Source organism: Mobula birostris, chromosome 12 (assembly GCF_030028105.1).
Source record: "Mobula birostris isolate sMobBir1 chromosome 12, sMobBir1.hap1, whole genome shotgun sequence".
NCBI lineage: Eukaryota > Metazoa > Chordata > Chondrichthyes > Myliobatiformes > Myliobatidae > Mobula > Mobula birostris.
Window position 1 is genome coordinate 50020457 of NC_092381.1, and position 18528 is coordinate 50038984.

An 18528-nucleotide genomic window follows, 5' to 3' on the forward strand; every position below is an offset into this window, starting at 1 on the left:
AATATCTGCAACCAGCCTGTTGAAGTCACAATTTACTTCAAACTTCAGTTCGTCATGATAGATCTTTGCTTGTTTCATGATCAGCATAGTGTTAAGTGGCATATGTTGACTCTGCTGACAAATCCACTCTTTCAATACACGATCGAGATCTTCATTTCTCGCTTTATGCAGTGTTGTTTTTGTTGTTCATTACATATGTGAGGTCACATCTTAGAATTGTCTGTGGTGTGCAGAGACCTGCACATCACCTGGGTGCCTTCCCAGCACATTGTGGAATTTAATTTTTGTGATGTCATGTCAGCGCTCAAAAAATTTCAGGTTTCGGAGGCTTTTGGATTTTGAAATCTCAGATAAGGGGATACACTTTTACAAGGAGTGCAAAACCAATCTCAGGGTGAACTGAGAGCAATAAATACTATTACAAACAGTACATATCACCAACTCCAAATATTTCATATTCCCATTGCTGGGAATTGACATGAAGTAAAGAGAAAGTAGAAGTTTAGCTCAACTTGCCATGGTGGAAATCTTATCTTTTTATGTTTCTGCTGCGTAAGAGTAGTAAGTCCCTGGTAGCAAATTTTTATTTTTATTCCATTTAGATTAATAATAGCTGCAGCATGAGACCGTGGACCATTATAGCTAAGCAGAAGGCTGTAATTCTGTTTGTTAGTATATAATGTAATTCACATGGCAGATGGTTATATCATCAGTCACTAATAAAGAGCTCTTTCCTCTTTCGTTTCACAGGGAGAAACCTGTGCAGCTTAATTCTATTACTTGCAATAGGTTGAGACAGACAGATGGTGTTACTTCTAACAATAGTGAAGTATAACCAGAATAATTGGAACTATTACAGACCAATCATCTTGTTTCAAAGCTAATGCAGATTCAAAGCATTCAGAGTTTACAAGAGATATCTAGTAAAGGGATGTATCTGGTTCATAAATAGTTGCTTTATGGAAATCTGTCCTGGCTGAGGAATGTTCCTGGATTAATGGGATCAGATTACTTGCAGATCTGAAGCAGCAAATTATCCGAAGTACGAGGTCTATTCATTTCTAACTGCTGACGTAACACTGACCATTTCAATTTTTCGGTTAGCCTTATTCCCTCTAACCTACCTCCTTCTGAACTTGTGTTCCTCTGCTCACTTGACCAACCCCGGTATTTCCAGCTGACTTGTTGACAAGGTGGGTGATGTTGTAGCATAGCAAACTAACCGCCAGTCTACAGGTCCTTGACACTTCCTCACACCTCCCTCTTGATCTAAACTCTGTCACTGGACATCAAGCCATATCAGATCATTCGATTTTATATCTGATTAATCTGTTTTAGATGGTCATCAACCTGTGATGTTAGCTATCTGTTTTTTTTTTCTTTTCTCAGACACAGCCTAACCTGCTGAGTATTTTCAGAATACCCTTTCATATCAGATCTCCAACAATAGTAATGCTGTGGTTCTCACAGTCTGGGCATTGATTTTATTGCCCCACAATCAGCTTTTTCCATCTATAATCCCTTCAAATGGATTTAATTGTGATCAATGAGCCTTCATCAGCCTCTCAGCTTGCAACACCACTACTGCATCATTCAGTCTCCCTTACAGCTGATTGATACTTGTGCGCACTAGCTTGCGCTGTAACCTACGCAAGTGGACTACACCGTTGTGAGCATTTATACTTGTGCGTTGGTGCATCTGCATTGTTCTGCAATTTGTGCATGTCACGCATGCACACACACCTGCCCGTGCAAGGCTTCATGGTCATGGTAGTCTTTCTTGGGGTAAACAAGTTTAAAGCGAGCATCCTTTCTCGTAAATGCGAAATGTGTCCTCCATAATTTCGGAGGTCTGTAAAGCTTTATGGAAAGCATCACAGCCAGAGTTCCTTCCCTGCCCTTCAGTCACCCGATGGGAAGCTATTGCAGCGCAGGAGGAAATGCGATGCTACCAAGCGGACCAATCACAGTTGTTGCGGTCTGCGTTGCTGCGACGTGTGGTTACAGTTTGGGAGAGGTGCGCGTCAGGCTATGACATAGAGATCCATTTAGGCACTGCGTAGAGTTCGCGGCTACACCGTACCTATGGCGTTGATTTGACACACAAGTATAAATCAGCCTTTTGTCTCCACCCTATCACAGACATTTACTTTATTCTCTCCAACCTGTTTCCTGTCACTGCAACATAAGATGTGATTGATTTCTGTTTTTTGTTCAGATTTGATGTAGTCATCCTGAAGTGCTTGAAGTATTTCCACTTTCCACAATATTGCTTGACCTTCTATTTACATGTGCAAGAACTAGCTTGATGAAAAGATTAGAATGTGTTTTACACCATGGTGCTTTTAAATTACCCAGGACGTTATGTTTCAGCTTTATAAAATCAGGAAATTATGTTGCAGCTTTATAAAACTCTAGTTAGGCTGCATCTAGAGTACTGCATTGAGTTCTGGTTGCCCCATTGTAGCTCAGGCTTTGGGGAAAGTGCAAAAGATGTTTGTCAGGATGCTGCCTGGATTAGAGGGCCTGCACTATAATGAGAGATTGGATAACTTTGGATTGTTTTCTCTGGAATGGTGGGCTGAGGGGAGATCTCATAGAGGTTTATAAGATTGTGAGAGGCCAAAGATTGATTAGAAAGATGGTATCTTTTTCCCAAGATTGAAATGTCCAATACTAGAGGGCATGCATTTAAGGTGAGAGGGGTTAATTTCAAAGGAGATGTGCCGTGTGTGTTTTTTTTACACAAAGAGTTGTGCATGCTCTGCCTGGGTGTTGCTTAAGGCAAAGACATTAGAGACTTCTAAGAGACGTTAAGATAGAAACATGAATGTGAAGAAAATGGAAGGATATGGACATTGTGTAGGTAGATGGATTAGTTTAGTTGATTACTAATTTAATTGGGCCAGGGTTTCTTTCTTTTTTTTCCAAGCTCAGCTTTCTAAACACAGCAGTTGACACTTCTAGAGATCAAAGGGTTGCTTATTTGAATATGATAAATATCCAAATAATATTCTTTGTTTATCTTCTGCTTGTAAATGGGAGCCAGTCTGCAGTTTTTATTCTGACTGGCAAGCAATAGTCAGTTAAAAGCTAGAAGCTTTCCAGCAGATGCATTGTCCATAGAAAGCAGGATGATAGTTCATAGAATCCGGCTTATTGTTGTTCAAGAGGTGCAGTATATGAAAATAAGTTATTTAATTTGGCTTTTTCCAAACAGCCAAATTTGGCTAAGTTACTCAATTGAAGGAAGCTTGCAGACCAGATGGAAGATATCACTTAACATATTAAAGGACTAATCTATTAATAAACTAGAAGATTTATGTACTCTGCAAAGTTAGCTTCACAGCATTATTTATGAGTACCTGGAATCTCTGTCTTCAAGAAGCTTATATATCGTTGTGTTAGAAGTTATCTGAAAGAATATCACGTGTGTGAACTCACCCAAGTGCAGGAAAACTGTATAAATGAAGAGAACAATTCAGGCTTATTGGGGATGGGTTAAGGAACATCAACTGGTGTGAAAGAAATATGGGATGAACTACAGTCCATTCCTCTGCCTTTGAATTCTGCAATAGATGACTATATGTCTTTTTAACTTGTAGGCATTGTACCTGTGTTTTGGGAACCCTTAGTGTTCCCAAAAATGGTTTGTAAGTTAAAAATGGTTTGTAAGTTGGAAGTCTATTATAAGATACAAATCCTCTATGAGATACAAACAACATTCTTAAAAACACATTTACCTCTCACAGAGGATCTGTAACTTATAATAGATTTCTAACTTCCAAACCATTTTTATAAGAATGTTATCTTGATTTAAACGTGTATCTCAGAAAGTAAATGAACTGTGTTTAATCTACTTTGTTAGCTGGAAGTATCTCTCCTTGGTGGGGGCGGGGGAGGACTCACCACACAAATAATGGGTATTGGCAGCTAAACTCACCGTGAAGAGTAAACAAGGAAAGAAATTAGTCTTTGAAGATTGGATAATTACAGTATAACCTCCCTTTAATGAGGATACTCATGGCTATTTATACCGGATAGGGCTTGAGTTTTTGTCTGAGTTTAAAACTTTGTGGTCAACAAACTCCATACCAACACAGGATTGGCACAGCATTATGGGCCAAAGTGCATGTCCCTGTGCTGTAGTAATCTATGTTCTACCCCCTGTGTCCGTAGGTAATGAAATATACGAAGAAGTCTAGCAGCCCATTTGAACAGCCTCTGATGTTATTCCTGAAGAAAAATAAAAACAGGATGAAAAATAATTGTAGGAGGTGTAAAAGAAAATGAATTAAAATAATACTTTTCTAGAGCATGAATGATAAACAATTGCATTCCAAAGTTGTAACCATACTCAAAGGCACACAATGGAAAAGGCAATTCGCTCTGATCTGGCCATTTGTTGGCAATTTATTGCTATCAGATCAGTATGAAAATAAACGACTCCAGTGTGTTTTTTTTTATTGGTTGTGATGGTTTTAAGATACCATTAAAATATTACAATTAACTTTCTGTAGGCAATGCATTTCAAAGTATGTTTTCCTTTAAACGTGGAAAGCAGGTTTTCTGATATATTAATGCCACATTGCTGTAACCTCTTGTTATGGAACAGTGTCTTTGCTGGAAAACTCAGGAAGTCATTACTGAAAATGAGCATTTTTTTCTATTCTGGGCTGAGTTAATGGTATCATTCTGGAAAGTTACCATGGTTCTACATATCAGCATAAGTTCTTGGAGTGTTTACTTTGTTTACCCAACAAGCTGATCATCTTCAGTCTCAAAATCAAACTTGAATGATAGATAGCATTAAATTTTCAGCTCCAATAGGTTGGCAAAAGGGAATATTACAACTAACCTGTGAGTTAGCAACTGGAGGATACAAGTTTCAAATGATCATCAAAATATAGGAGGAGGTCGGGAGATATTCCTTATGTAGATAGACATTGGGAGGTTAAAAATGGTAGATGAAAAATTCAGTAACATGAAAAATATTTGAAAAAGCAATAGAATATAATGGTCAGAGAAAATGGTTGATATATGGATCTTTTCCATATTTTGTTTTCCAACAAAAACACTCAAAATCTTCTATAGATATACTATGGAGAGAATTCTGACAGGCTGTATCTCTGTCTGGTATGGGGGGACCTACTGCACAGGACTGAAAGAAGCTGCAGAGGGTTGTAAATCTAGTCAGCTCCATCTTGGGTACTAGCCTACAAAGTACCCCGGACATCTTCAAGGAGCGGTTTCTCAAAAAGGCAGCGTCCATGATTAAGGACCTCCAGCACCCAGGGCATGCCCTTTTCTCACTGTTACCATCAGGTAGGAGGTACAGAGGCCTGAAGGCACACACTCAGCGATTCAGGAACAGCTTCTTCCCCTCTGCCATCCAATTCCAAAATGGAAATTGAACCCATGAACACTACCTCACTTCTTTTTAATATACATTGTTTCTGTTTTTGCACATTTTTAATCTATTCAATATACAAATATTGTAATTTATTTATTTATTACTGCATTGAACTGCTGCTGCTAAGTTAACAAATTTTACGTCCCATACCGTTGATAATAAGCCTGATTCCAATTCTGATTTTCCCAGTACAATGAGCTCAGTGGTTTCCATGTAGTACAAAATCTATGATTCTGCTGATCAAAGTCATTGGATAATGATCTTAAACAAGACAATTCTTCCCCTTTGTTATGTTGATACCAGATATTGCATTTACATGATTTAAACTTGTACTTTTAATTTAATGCAACAGAATAATGTCTCTACTAAGTTCAGGTGATTGTGAAGCTGCAGTTATAATATTGCACTGAAGAAGTAACCCCTGTTTACATTTATGCCTTGCGTTTCTTCTAGTGCCCATGTCCCAAGGAGATGTATGAATTTCAGCCAGGTTGGCTGAGATGCATTAAAAAGAAATATCTGAAGAGGTAGAGCTTAGCAGGGTAAATGCCTTGGCTCAGGTAGTATTCTAGCATGAGTCAGAAGGTAAAATCCCAATGCTGGTTGTGCAACTGTAATGCAGGCCAAGGAATGAGATCCCAATCTTCTGCCCTCTCAGGTAAATATAAATGATCCTATAGAAAATGTGAAAATATACTATATAAGAGAGTTCTCTATATTTATATCTCAATCAACATCCCTAAAGCAAACTATCTAGTTGTAATCTAACCACCATTTGTGGGGCCATACTATCTCAAAACTGGCTAATGAATTTTCTACAATGACCAACTTCAAAGTTATTTAATTATTTATAAAGTACACTGGGTCATCCTGGGAAAGTAAGTTTATTTAATGCTTCCGTTTTTTTTAATTTTGAATGTCATACCAGAAATATTTGGTATTTATTTAGGAAAGAAAATGAAAACAAAGTTTAGATCCTGCTGCAGAATCAGAGCTGTTTTTTTTAAATAGTCAACTATTTCAGAAGAAAGGAATTGGCACCAATTGATTATGAATATTGAATATCTTGCAGAAATTGTACATATAATTATATCCAGCAGCTGAAATGGTTCTCATAGTAGATGTTCAATGTATGATATTCTTGTGCTAACATCAACTCAATGGGAGACTAATAGAGTTATTTAACCTTGCAGGGTCAACAGAAGCATTTCTGCACAGCATCAATGCTTTCATATAAAAATGGAATGCCTGCATCGAACAGTAATATCAGTCATATTTCTATTTCAACCTTGTTTATTGTTGGAAATAACGGCTCAGCTTTTACTTCCACTTGCCTACAGATTTCTGATGACCTTATCCATTGGGATCTGAGGACTGGTGTGTTTCTTCAGTTTTCTATTTAAAATTACAGAAATGAAAATCTGACGGAATGATATTCACCACTTCTGAAGCTGATTTTCAGTGTCAGGTTGTTCACAATAAATTACATTGGCATTTATAAAATATTACTTTGCAAATGAAATAGACAACCCAGCTTCCTGCAGTGCCTCCCCAGCATTGGCCAGGATGTTGTTCAGCTTGACATTTAACATGATCATTCCTCAGAGACTGGTGGGTAAACTGGCCTTGTTGGGACTCAACACCCCTCTCTGGAACTGGATCTTGGACTTCTTGACGGAAAGACCCCAGTTAGTCTGGTTGGCCTCAAGATCTCAAGCTCCATCATGCTGAGCTCTGGTGCCCCTCAGGGTTGTGTGTTCTGCCCGCTGCTGTTCATCTGCTAACTCACTGCCTGATGAAGCACAAACGGCATCATCAAATTCACTGATAATACAATGGTATTTGCCCTCATCAGCAGCAATGATGAGTTGACATACAGAGAGGGGGGCGTAGAGGCTTGTCAAATGCTGTGAGAACAGCGACCTGAGTGTCAATGTTGTCAAGACAAAAGAGATTATTGTGGATTTCAGACAAGCATAGGTTGACCACTCTCCATTGCAAAGAAATGGCTCTGCTGTGGAGGATGTGAAGAGCACAAAGTTTCTTGGATTGTCCATAGCGGATGACCTAACCTGGACCACTACACCTCCTCAATAGTCAAGAAGGCACAGCAGAGTCTACACTTTCTGAGGAGATCGAGGCGTGCAAGGCTGCCTGCTCTTATTCTAACAACTTTCTATGTAATGTAAGCTACAAGGCATCAGGCCATAAGACCTTACAGGGGATAGTAAAAACAACCAAGAGAATCACCGTGGTCTTCCTCTGCCCTATTTGTGACATTTACTGGGAGTAGTGTATACAAAGGGAATGAAGCATTGTTGAAGATCCCTACCACACATCACAGAATCTCTTTGACCCACTACTGTCAGGAAGGAGGTTCAGGGGCATCAGGACTAGGATTGCCAGACTGAGTAACAGCTTCCTCTTGAGGCTGTGAGACTAATGAATGCCCTGCTGCCCACCATGGTCTTATCAGTGGGACAGCAAGCTGTTTGCTGTTTACCTATGCTGTGTACCACATAATATTGAATTATATTTTATTAAATTATTTGCAGTAATAACTTTTATTTTACTGCTATGTGTGACATACTGTATGTTTTGTAGGTGCACCATCATCTGGAGGAACATTGTTTTATTTGGTTGTATATATGTACAGGCAGATGACAATAAACTTGAATTTGTACTTGAACTTCTTCCGAATTGCTCAGTGGCTTCCCAAGCGGGGTTAAATGCTTCAGTTTTGTATCCTTCATATATTTTGGTGCCTGCTTAATATGTTTGTAACAGCTTTTGGAGAAGCTGTGCAACGTACTAATTATGTGCTTGAACCACGAGAATGCAGGTGCCAGAAATTGTTCTCCTTAGTAACAGGCAACCTCAGTGTTATTTTTACTGTAAGACCTGGATCATTATTTGTGCTGTCTGTTTAAAGCACTGGTACATAGCCCTAAACATGCAATATCGTGTGCTCAATACTCATGTGCAAAATACAGTCCAATGCTTTCAGACTACCTGGATTTTTGAAGCATATGGGCACTAGCTATCTATCTCTCCTGGACGAAACTTTTGGCAGCATCACTTTTTGATTTCTGTAGCATTCTTCAGTCGTGGGAGAAAACTGAGGTGGGATCTCTGGAAAATTAATACCTCGTTTAATTGGATTATCTACTCTCAAGATCATTAAGACTTTTAAAAAATATATATATCAGCCTGGATTTTGGGACCCAATGCCCTACAAAGTTCTGCATGGTACTACTGCAATTTTTCAGCATAGTTCTCAGTAAAATTTGGAACTTATGCACAAATGTGGATATCTAAAACTTATTAAGTGATCTCAGTCAACCACTTTGAAGTGAAACAGCGTTACTAGACTCCTCATGAAACCCAGTAGTGGAAATTTGTCTTGCTAAGATTCCCCAGCACTTATGCTACAAAATCTGCTCCGTTCACTAGTTTCAACGTGTACTAAGTGATCATTGTTCCTTTTCACGCCTTGAGGTACATTTGACTGTTTTCTTACGAGGCCAAGTTCTCAATTCTCAACCCAGCACAGATGGAAAGGGTGCAAGGAACTGGCCAGATTCAAACTTGGGATCATTTGCCCCAAGGTCCAGTGCTGCTGCCACTACACCACCAGCCATCTAGTGTACCCAGTGAAGATGGGGTAAAATAAGGTCAGCTTTTTCCATAATTATTATTTTATATTAATGTTTTATGCTGTCTTGATGTTTAATTTTAATAACTTCTTTTTTTAAATCTTTATTCAATTTTAATTTCATTTATCCGTTTTGAAAATATTGACAACAGCCATAGCTTTACACAGGCTTTTCAGATAGTATACCAAGTGGTATTCGTCCTTACCTCCAATATCATCATGTTGTTTGAGACCCTTTTACTTCTCAGGGTCTTTTTTACCCAGAAACGTGAAGCACACAGGATTGTCTTCTGAATTGAACTGAGGAAGCTCGGGTGAATGGTGACCACAGGCAAAAAGAATGGCCAGTGGGCCACCAGCAGTAGTATCTAAGGCAATGTGTTCTACGTTGAAGACTTTCAATCCGAGAAGAGTATGATATATTATTAATATGCATATGCAGTTCAATGTACTGTTAAATCCATGGTTAAATGAAATAATTTTTAAAAATAAATTCACTGGTATGTTGAGAAAAAGTTACTTTTAGCATATTTACAAAGCAGATTTTATTTAGTATTTTGTTTGCTCACAGGATGTAGACATTAGTGGAATTCTAGTAATTGTCATCCATCCTCAATTATCATTGAACTGAGTGAATAGTTAAGAATCTGGATAACTTGTAGTATTGTCTTCCAATATTGCTCCATAATTCAATGTCTTACTATAGGATAGTTTACTTAGGAATAGTAATTACCCATGGCAATCCTTCAGATTTATACAAAATGTTAATAATAATTATCAAAGATTAATGCATGCCATTCCAGGGTTATGAACACTTGACTTATAGACACCTCTACCTATGAACACCAAAACTAGTTTCCTCTCTCCATTCACCTTTAGTAATTGTTCTGATGAGCTTTTGATGCCATTCATTACAATGCTGTGGAGGTATGTTTACCATACGGCTGAACAGAGGAGCACTTTTAGTAATAGACCAAGACAGCTGCACTGCTCCAAAAAGCTCTATATGAGGTCATTTTTACCCTTGGCCATTAAGCTCTATAATGAGTCAACCGGGGAAGTGATAACCCCTTTGTTAGACTCTTTGTGATGACTTATCTTTTATTCTTTCTACTTCTCTTTTCTTGTAATATTTATATCTGTACACTACTGTGACACTGCAATTTCCTTTGGGATCAATAAAATATCTATCTATATCAAGAGACTTTTATATATTTTGTGACTTATAAATAGAATAGATAATGGGCATTTTTAAAACTGGAGCCTATACCTGGCGACAGCATATATTGGTAATTATAATAAGAAAAACATTTTGACTGGGTATTGTGGGGTGTTACAATTCTTAAGAATCTGAAAGTCAGCCATAACCTGTAGAGGCAATACCCAGCCACTTCCTTCTTGATAAAGGCTGCATGAATGGTAGGTGTAAGGATTCTGGACAATGAACCCACTTTCAAGAGGCATTTTATCCCATCAGATATCACAAATAAGAGTGAGCTTAAAGGAAACCTAGTAACTAAAAGAGGAAAAAGATCAGAATCAGGATTTTTATCACAGTATCATATGATGTGAAATTTTTGTGGCAATGATACAGTGCAAAGATATAATATTACTATAAATTACAAATTAAATGAAAATAATAGATCAATAGTGATCATGATTGTTCTTAAATCTGATGGCAGAGGAGAAGTAGTAGTTTCTGAATCATTGAGTGTGTCTCTTCAGGCTCCGCATCTCCTCCCTGATGGTAGCATTGAGAAGAGTGCATGTCCTGGATACTGAAGGTCCTTAATGATGGATGCTGCCTTCTTAAGACACCACCTCTTGAGGATGTCTTAGAATATTGAAAGGTCTAGATAGTGTCCATATCGATGTGGAGAGGATATTTTTTAATAGTGGGACCAGAGAGCACAGCGTTAGAATAGAGGAACGTCCCTTTAGTACAGAGATGAGGAGGGATTTCTTTAGCCAAAGGGTGGTGAAGCTGTAAAATTCATTGCCACAGAAGGAAGGTGATAGGCTCTTGGTAGGTAAGGGTGTCATAGGGTACGCAGAGAAGGCAGGAGAATGGGATTGAGAGGGATAATAAATCAGCCATGATGGTGACGTAGAATCAATGGCCTAATTCTGCCCCATGTCATATGGTCTTATGGTAGGGAGGGTTGTGCCAGTGGTAGAGCTGGCTGTGTCAGCAATGCTTTGCAGCTTCTTGTGATCCTGAGCTTAAGAGCTTCCATGCTAGGTAGTGATGCAACCAGTCAGAATGGTCTCTGTCATACATCTATAAAAATTTCAAGAGTTTTTGATAACATGCCAAATGTGTTGGGCTCAGGATAAATCCTCAGAGTTGTTAACGTCAGGAAACTTAAAGCAGCTCACCCTTTCCACCATTGACCTCTCAATGAGGACTTGTGCGAGTTCTTCTGACTTCCCATTCATAAGTCCACAACCAATTCCTTGGTCTTGCTGATGTTGAGTGTATGTTTTTTGTTGTTGCATCACTCATCCATCTAATCTATCTCACTCACTCCTGTATGCCTCCTCATTGCCATCTGAGATGTTACCAACCACTGTGGTGACATCTGAGCCAAGCTTAGTGACATAATCATAAGTAAAGAGCAGTGGGCTAAGCATGCATCCTTGACTGCATGCCATGTGGGTAAGCAATTTGACATTTTTTGATTCAACCCCACCCAATCCCATTCCCAGCCTGAATATGCCACACAGCATAGATTCATAGTGCAAATATGGCATTTCCTTCATTTCAAAATGGCTGAACACTGTTGATTTCATTTGGAACTGTTGGCCACAGCTACCAAAACTTGGCTCACTGCATTTGAGAGTATCAAGTGCATGATGAGCTTCGATTCAAATAGATTTGATTTCTTCATAATATTCTTATTGGTTCATTTGGGATTAATTTTAACTTTATTGCATATGCAATAGTAATACAAATCACTTTTCCTTTGATACCCTGGCTGAGTGATCTGCAGTGAGTCTCTCAGCTCCTGATATCTCAAATTCTTTCTCCCTTCTAGAAGATGAAAGTTGGGAGTGTGATGGAATATTTATTACTGCCTGGATGAGTACACCTCCAATAATGGTGAGGAAGCTCATTACCAAGAAAGACAAAATGGCCTACTTGATCATTATTCCTTTCACTATGCAAAACTTTCATTCTCTTCAGTATCAGTGCAGTCTGTACCATCAAGGTCAAATGCATCGCAGTTGCGCATCTAGGTTACTTAAACAGCATCTCCCAAATCTTTGAATGCCACCATCAAGGTCAAGTGCAGCAAGTACATGGGACCACTAGCACCTGCAATTTCCCCCTCCAGGTTGCATGCCGTTCTGACTGGATCCATGTCCCGGAACTCCTTCCCCAACAGCACTGTTGTCATCCTTACCAGAAAGATGGCTGGAGTTCAACAAGGAGGCTCAGGTCCATTTTGTTAAGGACAGTTTGGAATGTACAATAAATATCTGGTTTATCATCCACAATCAAATCCTGAAAAATGAATTAATTTTTTTAAAAAAAATTAAGCAGATACGGCAAACTATCTAACAGAGTCTTGTCACTGCAAAGCTGTTGTAAAAACAACAGTTCGAAAAATGGACTGGACTACATCAACAGATTTGTCATTTAAGTTGATTAATTAAATGTGACTGTATTATGTTGCAAATGAGCACTTCTCATTGGCTAGACTAGCAAATGCATGTCTACACAGCAGAAAATTGTCAGCAATGCCGTTAATGAAAGTTGGAATAGTTTGGGAAAGGTTATCAATAGTGCATCTGTTTATCTATTTTGTCTTTTGCAAATGCCAAGTTGAGTTGCAGAAGGTTTACATATGTTATAAACCAAAGGTTACAATAGAAACCTTCCTTTATATGTGACATTACAGTTCTTTTCTAGAACTCCATCACTTGTTCTTTTGATAAAACAGTTAATCAGTATTAGTGGTAGCAGATCCAATTCCTGTTCTCTGTTTGGATTGGTAACTTCAGTATTATCAGGATGCTCCAATTGCTTTTAAGCACATGCACTGGAAAAAATATTAGTTATTGGTTAGGGTTTGAATTGCTATTCAGAATTCCTACAGACAAGTACAATGAAATGTTGAAACCAAACAGAATTGAACACAAGCATATTGTTAAATAAGCGTGGCAGTGGACGAACCCAAGTGCGGAACACGGGTGTGGGAGCAGAGTCAGGAGGCATTACTGCTGTAGTGAGCATGGAATCGGTTTCCGGGAGAGTCTTTACCCGAAGTCTTGGGTTTGGAGAGAATCCAGGAGTGATGCTGGACTTAGAACTAACAGTCCTAAGAACCATGAAACAAGGTTACTCACACCAGAGTCGACCAACGAACTGGCAGCTCTTTGTTGTGATCACAGGATCTTTATCCTGCATTTCCTGATGGAAAGCAGGTGTGTGTAGTTAGTGGACCCTGAGAATGACTGGAAATTAAACAAGGGGATTGAGGCCCAATTCCTGAGGTAAATAGTGAGGTGGGGGTTTGCCAGAAGGGAAGAATGACAGTACCCATCCCTCAACGGGAGCCTCCAGGCAATACTCCAGGCCTGTCTGGATGGTCCCGATGAAAGTCTTGGATGAGGGGAGGGTGTAGGATGAAGGAGCAGAGGACCCAGGAACGCTCTTCTGGACCGTACCCTTCCCAGTCTACCAGGTATTGGAAACCCCTGCCCCGAAGGCACACATCCAGTAGTCATCGGACGGTGTATGCTGGATGGTTGTCGATGATACGGGTAGGTGGGGGAGTCTCGGTCAGGAGACACAAGGGGCTGACGGAAACTGGCTTTAACTGGGAAACATGAAAAGTCAGGTGGATGCGCATAGATCTTGGCAGTTTTAGGCGGACCGCTGCGGGATTGATAACACTTTCGACCTTGAGTGGTCCCAGGAAGCGAGGGGGCGAGTTTCCTCTGCTCGTGCTTAAGCAGGATGTCCTTGGATAAAAGCCACATCATCTGCTCTGGCTGGTACTCAGGTGCCAGACTCCGGTGTCGGTCGGCCGTCTTTTTGTTGCGATTTGCTGATCTGAGAAGGACCGTGCATGTCTCCTCCCGAACCTTAAGGCACCGATCGATATAGTCCTGAACCAACGGTACTGCAATCTCCTATTCTTGCGTGGGGAACAGCGGGGGTTGGTACCCCAGGGAGCACTCGAATGGAGACCCTCCAATGGCAGAGCTCACCAGAGGGTTGTGGGCGTACTCAACCCACAGGAGGTGGGCGCTTCAGTTCGACAGGTTGTTTGCCATTACACAACGTCGCATCGCCTCCAGGTCTTGATTGACCTGTTCCGTCTGGCCATTCGTCTGGAGGTGGAAGCCAGATGACAGGCTGACCGATGCACCTAAGGCTTGATAGAATGCCTTCCATACCTGCGAGACGAACTGGGGACCTCGATGGGAGATGATGTCCGTGGGGATTCCGTGGAGGCAGAAGGCATGATGGATGAGAAGATCTGCGGTTTCTTGAGATGAAGGGAGTTTAGGGCGGGCTACAAAGTACACTGCCTTGGAGAACTAGTCTACCACAGTGAGTACGGTGGTGTTTCTCTGTGAAGGGGGTAGACTGGTGATAAAGTCTGGGGCAATGTGCGACCGGGGACAGGTAGAGGATGAAGTAAACCCGCAGGTGGCCGATGAGAGGCTTTCCCCCGGGCACAGATTGAACATGCCGAGGCATAGGAATGGGTATCCGCCTCCATGGACGGCCACCAAAAGTGTTTTTTCAGGAGCGCTAGAGTCCAATCACTCCTGGCGTGGCAGGCGAATCGAGATGTGTGCCCCCATTGGAGAACCTGAGACCTGACGGAAACGGGCACATGCAGGCGATCGCCGGGTCCATTGCCGGGGTCGGGGTCATCCCGTTGGGCTTCTTTTACTTTGGACTCGATCTTCCAAGTGAGGGTGGCAACCACGTAGAATGGTGGGAGGATAGTCTCTGGGCTGGAAGTATCCTCCTTGGAGACGTATTGGCAGGAAAGCGCGTCCAGCTTCCCGTTCTTGGACCCTGGACGGTATGTGAGGGAAAACTTGAACCGTCCAAACAGTAGCGCCCAATGGGCCTGACAAGAGTTCAAACATTTGGCGGTCTGAATATACCCTAGGTTTTTATTATCAGTCCACACCACAAACGATTGTTCTCCCCCTTCCAGCCAGTGCCTCCATTCTTCCAATGCTAGTTTGACCACCAGGAGTTCCCGATTCCCCACGTCGTAATTCCACTCGGCGGGGGACAGTCAGCGAGAATAGAAGGCGCAGGGTGAAGCTTTTCATCCAGACTTGATTGTTGGGACAGGACTGCTCCTATTCCGGAGTCAGAGGCGTCCACCTCAACAATGAATTGATGGGCTGGGTCCGGATGGACCAGGATGGGAGTGGTGGTGAAACGCCTCTTCAGGTTGGTGAATGCCGAGTCAGCTTCAGAGTCTCAACAGAAAGGGGTAGTAGGCAAGGTAAGCCGGGTAAGGGGGGGCCGCCACTCGACTGTAGGGTCTGATAAATCGGCGGTAGAAGTTTGCAAACCCCAGGAATCATTGAAGTTGTTTGTGGGTCGTGGGCCTAGGCCATTCTTCCACTGCCCGGATCTTCTGGGGGTCTGCTCTCACCTGCCGGCTCTCAATGATATCACCCAGGAAGCTGACCGAAGGAACGGCGTGCTCGCATTTCTCCGCCTTCACAAGTAACTGGTTTTCCCACAGTCTCTGGAGGACTTGACAGACATGGTGAACGTGTTCTTGGGGGGGTGCTAGAAAATATCAGGATATCATCGAGGTAAACGAATACGAACCGATTAATAAAATCCTTCAGTGCGTCATTGATTAAGGCTTGAAAAACAGCGGGAGCATTGGTGAGGCCAAATGGCATGACCAAATATTTGAAGTGGCCCAGAGGTGTATTAAAGGCTGTCTTCCACTCGTCCCCCTCCCTCATCCTGACTGGATGGTAGGCATTACGAAGGTCCAGCTTTGAGAAGATGGTGGCTCCATGCAGTGGTTCAAAAGCTGAACTAATGAGGGATACAGGGTACCTACTCTTAACTGTTATACTGTTTGGGCCTCTGTAATCAATACAAGTCCTTCTTTTCTACAAAAAAGAAACCAGTGCCTACCGGGGAGTATGAAGGTCTGATAACACCTGCCGCGAGGGACTTGCTAATGTACTTCTCCATGGCCTCTCTCTGGTCAGGATAGGTTAAAAAGGTGACTGGTGATTAGCGAGGCCCCGGGGAGAAGGTCAATGGCACAATCATATGGGCGGTGCGGAGGCAGGGAAAGGGCCCGTTGTTTATTGAATACCTGTCCCAGGTCATGGTATTCTGTGGGGACTCAGGACAAATCGAGGGGTTCCGGGACAGGCAGGGTCGCGGTAGCTTCCCTGGGAGATGGGGCTGACCACAGACAGTTGGCATGGCAAGATGGGCTCCATTTGGCTATCCTCCCGGTAGTCCAGTCGATATGGGGATTGTGGTGGGTCAGCCATAGATACCCTAGAACTACCGGGGCTTGAGGTGAATGAATGAGACTGAATCGTACCTCCTCCCAATGGTTGCCGGATAGGATCAAGGTCAGGGTCACCCGAGCCAGCAGTTTTCTGTCCAAGGCCCGGGCCTCCAGGGGAGCAGTTAGCGTCTCGTGAGGTATTCCAGCCTGGGAGGCTATGTCTTCGTCCAGCAGACTGCCCTCAGCACCGGAATCCACCAAAGTGGATAGGGACAGAGACTGTCATTGGTAATTCACGGTAGCCGGATCTGCGTCTGAGTCTGGGGGGCTGAAGGGAGAATTGTCCAGCTCACCAGGGACCCCCTTTTCACTGGTGAGCCCTCCCTTTTGGCCGCTGAGAGCAGGTATCCTGGAAATGTCCTGGCTGGCCACAATAGTAACAATCCCCAGCTCTCCAACTCCCAAGTCGTTCGGCTGGGGAGAGACAGTTCCGTCCCAACTGCATCGGTTCCTCCCCCAGGGTGGTGGGGAAGGGAGGCTGGCTGTGACTGATAAGGTGGACCATGGGCTTCCCCGAGGAGCGGGGCAACTGGCTCTTTTTCTCAGCCGCTCTTGAAGTCAATTATCTAATCTAGTGCCTAGTGAGATCAGAGAGTCCAAACAGTCCAGGTTGTCCCTCGCTGCCAGTTCATCCTTTATCTTGTCCAAGAGACCCTGTCGAAACACCTCCCGTAGGGCCTCGTCATTCCACACTGAGTCTACGGCTAAGGTCCGGAACTCGATGGAATACCTTGCTATGCTTCGCGAACCCTGGCAAAGAGTCAGCAAGCATTTAGTGGTGTCATTACCACAAATGGGTTGTTGAAAGACCTTCCTCATTTCAGCAACAAAGGAGGGGAAGGAGGAACAAACCTCTGGTTGGTTATCCCATTTCACGGTCGCCCAAGCCAAGGCATCCCCTTGTAAAAGCCCCATGATGTACGCAATCTTGGATTTATCTGAAGTGTAGGTACGTGGCTGTAGCTCAAAGACCAGAGAGCATTGTAACAGGAAGGCCTGGCACCTCCCTAGGTCCCCAGCGTAGGGTTCAGGCTCGGGTACATATGACTGTCAAGGGGACTGTATTGCTGATCCCAGGGACGATGTCATCCCAAGCGGTGCAGTTTGGGTAGTCAGGGTTCTTGGAGGGGAGGAGAAAGGGAAGCAGAAGCTCACTGACCTTCTGAACATTCGTGAATAGCATCTGAGGGTTTTCCATGACCTCCCTAAGTAGTTGGTCGTGGGCACCCAGTAGGTAGCCCTGGCTGGCGAGGGCCTGTTGTACGGGATCCATGTCCGCTGGGTGCATTATGGCCAGTTCGTTCTGTTACACAAGCATGGCGGTGGACGAACCCAAGTGCAGAACATGGGCACGGGAGGGTAGAGTCAGGAGGCGTTATTGCCATAGCGAGCATGGAATCAGTTTCCAGGAGAGTCTTTACCCAAAGTCTTGGGTTTGGAGAGAATCCAAGAGCGATGCTAGACTTAGAACTAACAGTTCTAAGAACCGTGAAATGAGGTTACTCACACCAGAGTCGACCAACGAACTGGCAGCTCCTTGTTGTGATCACAGGGTCTTCATCCTGCATTTTCTGATGGAAGGCAGGTGTGTGTAGTTAGTGGACCCTGGGAATGATTGGAAATTAAATGAGGGGATTGAGGCCCAATTCCTGAGGTAAATGGTAAGGTGGGGGACTGCCAGAAGGGACCATGACACATACATTCCTCGATTAATCTCCCAGGATGAGGGAATTCATCTGCAAAGGACCATGGATTAGAAACATTCATCAAAAGGAATATTTTTTAATATGGATGTGTTAATTTTCCAAGTTACCACTGACAGCATTGTTTGTTTTCACATTATCAGAAAGATGGGCATAATATACTCATAGACCCATCATTCAGAGAACATTTTCTGATGTTGTGCAGAATATAAGATATCATAG

The 18528-nt window shown here is 42.4% G+C and overlaps 1 protein-coding gene across 1 annotated transcript in view; it reads left to right on the forward strand.

Moving 5' to 3' along the window:
* The window catches only part of trabd2b (TraB domain containing 2B), a 425448-nt gene that overhangs the window by 280980 nt on the left and 125940 nt on the right, over positions 1 to 18528 (forward strand). The gene's annotated exons all lie outside the window — the stretch shown is intronic.